This window comes from Piliocolobus tephrosceles, chromosome 21 (genome assembly GCF_002776525.5).
Source record: "Piliocolobus tephrosceles isolate RC106 chromosome 21, ASM277652v3, whole genome shotgun sequence".
NCBI classification, from domain to species: domain Eukaryota; kingdom Metazoa; phylum Chordata; class Mammalia; order Primates; family Cercopithecidae; genus Piliocolobus; species Piliocolobus tephrosceles.
This window is the reverse complement of record NC_045454.1, coordinates 47,836,555-47,841,230: the sequence shown is the minus strand read 5'-3', so window position 1 is coordinate 47,841,230 and position 4,676 is coordinate 47,836,555. Positions and strand designations below refer to the sequence as shown.

The 4,676-nt window shown below is 55.0% G+C and overlaps 1 protein-coding gene across 1 annotated transcript in view; it reads right to left on the bottom strand.

The window, feature by feature from the left end:
* The window catches only part of PLIN3 (perilipin 3), a 16,562-nt gene extending 15,030 nt beyond the window's left edge, over nt 1-1,532 (bottom strand). The window contains exon 1 of the mRNA XM_026455520.1: nt 1,428-1,532. The gene's annotated coding sequence lies outside the window, so the exon portion shown is untranslated. The remainder of the gene's footprint in view (nt 1-1,427) is intronic.
* Between the last annotated feature and the right edge of the window lie 3,144 nt (nt 1,533-4,676).

Genomic DNA, 4,676 nt, shown 5'->3' with positions numbered 1-4,676 from the left:
CCCAGCTAGTTTTTTTGTATTTTTTAGTAGAAACGGGGTTTCACCGTGTTAGCCAGGATGGGCTCGATCTCCTGACCTCGTGATCCGCCCGTCTCGGCCTCCCAAAGTGCTGGGATTACAGGCTTGAGCCACCGCGCCCGGCCCAGAGTGGGTTCTAATCCCAGTTTGGCAACTCACTAGGAATAGGAGTTTGGGTAGGCAGCATTTCCTAGGAGCCTTGCTTGCCACATCTGTGAAATGGGTATAAGTTTCACAAGAGCCTGGAGTCCCTGTGGACTGGAGGAGACACTGCCCCGGGGAAACTCAGCTCCATGCCTGGCACATAGTAAGTGCTCCATAAACCATCTCACCGCACTGTGGCTTCCACGGACAAAGGGGTACAGCCAGCCAGGAACCAGCTTCCTGCTAGCTACAAAAGTCCCCCAACTGGGAAGTCAGGTGAGGAGATATACCTACCTCCCAGTGATCACTGCCTAAATCTATTCTTCTCACCTCCTTCGGAGCCCGAGCTCACCTGGGCAGGCGGCCAGGTAGGCAGGCATCAAAGTCCTGGCCTCGACAGATTCCCAAGTCCCACTTAGGACTCAGGCAGCTGCCTCCCGTCCCCTCTGTCCACCATGACTTTCTGGAACTGGTTAAAGCAAGGGTGGCCACTGCAGATGTCAACGTCCTGTGAAACCCCTGGGGGTCAGTGACCTGCCTTGCCGCTGGCTCCAGAAGGGGAGTTCCAGGCCAGACCCAGTCATCCAGCAACTTCAGGGCATGCTAAGACTGGACTTCAAAAATTCCAACAGCCCCAGGTCCCACTGCTAGGCCCAGCCGGGACAAGAACCCCAAAGCAGTTAAGGGGTAGGCCTTCCTACTTTTAAGCCATTTCGCCGCCACGCCCACCCGAGGGAAGCGGGCAGGATTTGCCCAAGACCTCCCCAGAAGCAGTTGGGGGCGCCAGGAGCCAGGCCAATCCCCCTTCCAACGCCCGGGGCAAAACCATCTGTAGGGAGGCGGCTTTACGGTGGCTGGGGGTGTCTCTGAAGACCCCGGAAGGGAGGGCGAAGTTTCTGCCCCAGGAGGAAACTTGCCTGCAAATTGCGTTTCCAAAAGCAAGCAAACTGATCAAAATTTAGAGAAAACCTGGCGGGGGCGGTATTTAGCCCACCTTCCTCAATATCACCCCTTCTAGGGGGCTCTTTCGCCCCTCAAAAGTCCCAGGAAGTGAGAAGAGGGTTTCAAAGTCCAAGCTTCGTTGCAGAAGTTGGATTTTTCTGGGGGGAGGGGTGACCAGCCTGGGCTGAAGACCCCTCCCCAGGCCTCAGAGTCCAGCAAATCTCACCCCGAGAAAGGTGCTCCCCGACCCCTCCGCCCCTGGGGTGCCCCAGGACTCGGTGGACACCGCCCCCCAGCTCAACTGAGGGGCCCCCGCCACTCACCGCGGTTAACGCGACGTCCCAAGCACAGTAGCGGCGGCTTCCAGACCAGCCTTGAAACCGTCAGGGCCGGGGCGGGGCTGGCTTTTACTGCGCGGTGGGTTGGGGGCGCACGGGAGTGACGGGCGAGAGGACCAATAAGGTTGAGGGAATGCCCGCGCCAGGCCCGCCCCTCTCTTCCCTACCCCGCCTCCACTAGGCCCCGCCCCTCTCCAAGTCACTTAAGAAGTCCGGGAAGGACTCCGCGCCCTGAAGGGGAGGGGGCACTCCTGGAACACGCCTGTCCCAGTCACGGGACCCCCCGCTCCGCAGGTGGGGACCCTATGAAGTTGGCCCTGGAAGGTGAGTGCGATCAGGGGGCGCCGCACGGGTGCTGCGATTCCCTAGGTCGCCCATTTCCCTATGGCCAAACTGAGGCTGCTAGAACCCCGGGAGAGTTGCAGGGTGACCCTCGCCAGCGTGTCAGGGGCCAGGCCCTCCGCCACGGGCTCCAACCCAGCTATATATATATACACACACACACTTTTTTTTTTTTTTTTGAGACCCAGTCTCGCTCTATCATTAAGGCTGGAGTGCAGTGGCATGACCTTGGCTCACTGCAGCCTCCACCTCCTGGGTTCAAGCGATTCTCCTGCCTCAGCCTCCTGAGTAGCTGGGATTACAGACACGTGCCACCAGGCCCGGCTAATTTTTGTATTTTTGGTAGAGACAGGGTTTCACCATGTTGGCCAGGCTGGTCTCGAACTCCTGACCTCAAGGGATCTGCCCGCCTGGGCCTCCCAACGTGCTGGGATCACAGGTGTGAGCCACCACGCCCAGCCCAACCCAGCTATATGAGTGACTTGAACCACCACAGGGAACTCGTCCAGCCTCCAGCCCGACCTGCCCAGCATCAGACCTCCCAGCACTATATTGACTTTTTATCATCCCTGTTTTGCAGAGGAGGAAACTGAGGCCTGGAGAGGGTCAGCCAGGGGCAATGCAGCCGTCAGGTTCCAGGCTCTGTGATTGCTGGATCAACCTCTTCCTGAAGCTGCCTCCACCTCGATTTTACCCCGCCCCTCTCCACCACCCAAATTCTTTATCTTCTTGGTCTATAAACCAAGGTCTCAATCTCAGATGGCCCTAGGGGCCAAGGAGGAGGTGAATATTTCTGCTGAGGAGGTGGCAGTGATGCTCTGCTCGGAGGGGCAGGGGAGAGCAGTGCCCTATGGGAGACCCACCTGGGGAGTCACAGATCCGCAGAAAGTTCAAGCCGTAGACATGTCCTGCCTGTTAGGGAACAACAGGGGCTGTGTCCAGCCCAGGGGCCTCCGGTTTGCCACTTCTGCTAAATTATTTGAATAGAATGAAGCTTCTGGTAGCTTTAGAAAGAACATGGGAAAATTGGGTGTCTGTGACTGCATTTTTCTGGGGGGTGGGTGAGGACAGGGTCTATGCTAGCACTGTCCAATAGAACTTTCTGCAATGTTGAGAGTGTTCTAGAATTGTGTGTCATCCAACACTGTAGCCAAAAGCACCATGTGGATAATGCACAGTGAGAAGCTGAATGTTTAAATTTTTTTTTTTTTTTTTTTTTGAGACAGAGTCTTGCTCTGTCGCCCAGGCTGGAGTGCAATGGTGCGATCTCGACTCACTACAACCTCTACCTCCCGGGTTCAAGCGGTTCTCCTGCCTCAGCCTCCCAAGTAACTGGGATTACAGGTGCGTGCCACCACACCCGGCTAATTTTTATATTTTTAGTAGAGATGAGGACTCATCATGTTGGCCAGGCTGGTCTCAAACTCCTGGCCTCAAGTGGTCCACCTGCCTTGGCCTCCTAAAGTGCTGGGATTATAAGTGTGAGACACCACACTTGACCTGAATGTTTAAAAAGTAACTTCAGGCAGCTAGTGAGATTCTCAAGTGAATCTGAGACCCCATTCCATGACGTTTGTAACAGACTTTTTCCTTCTCATTCACTCATTCAACCATATTTATGGAGTCCTTGCATTGGGCACAGCGGTGAGCTAAACAGATAAGAATTCCAGCCCTCGTGACACTCACTAACCAGTGGGAGAGACGAACAAGGAACAAGATAAGTGAGTGAACGTTACAGTGGGTCACGTGATAGGACAGCAAAGGGAAAGACGAATGTGGGGGCTGCAGGGTTTTTGTTCTTGTTTTTTGTTTTTGAGACAGAGTCTCACTCTGTCACCCAGACTGGAGTGCAGTGGCACGATCTCGGCTCACTGCAACCTCCACCTCCCAGGTTCAGCAATTCTCGTGCCTCGACCTCCCAAGTGGCTGGGATTACAGGCCTGTGCCACCATGCCTGGCCAATTTTTGTATTTTTTTTTTTTTTTTTTTTTTTTTTAGTAGAGACAGGGCTTCACCATGTTGGCCAGGCTGGTCTTGAACTCCTGACCTCACGTGATCCACCAGCCCTGGCATCCCAAGGTGCTGGATTACAGGCATGAGCCAGCACACCCAGTGGGGCTGCAGATTTTACTAGGTAGGTCAGAGGAGGCCTTTCGGAGTGACATCCAAGAAGAGAAGAGAGAGAGGTCAGGAGGGAACCATGTCCAGTTAGGGGGAGCAGCATTCCTGGCAGCAGGCACAGTCCGTGCAAAGGCCCTGAGGCAGGACTGCACCCGGAACCTAGAACAGCGAGGAGGCCCCTGTGGCTGGAGTGGAGTGAGTGAGAGGGAGGAAGGAGGGGAGGGCAGGGATGGCTCAGAGAGGGGAAGTGACTCATCCAAGATTCAAGGTCAGTGGGAGATTTGCCTGGTAACCCTCAGCTTCTTGGTGGCCTTGAGTAACAAAATAACTCTGGTCTAAGGTATGAGCCGTGGTGATTTTGCCCCACGCCCTTTTTTTTTTGTTTTTTTTTTGAGACGGAGTCTCACTCTGTTGCCCAGTGTTTTTTTGTTTGTTTGTTTGAGACAGAGTCATCTCCCAGGCTTTCGGTTCTTGAGAGCAACGTCTGCCCAGAAGTCCCTGCCTGGCCGTCCACAGCCCCAGGGTGAGAGGTAAGAAATAGCTACTGTGGGCCGGGCGCGGGGGCCCACACCTGTAATCCCAGCACTTTGAGAGGCCGAGGTGGGCGGATCACCTGAGGTCTGGAGTTTGAGACCAGCCTGACCAACTTGGAGAAACCCCATCTCTACTAAAAATACAAAATTAGCCGGGTGTTGTGGCACATGCCTGTAATCCCAGCTACTCGGGAGGCTGAGGCAGGAGAATCACTTGAACCCGGGAGGCAGAGGTTGC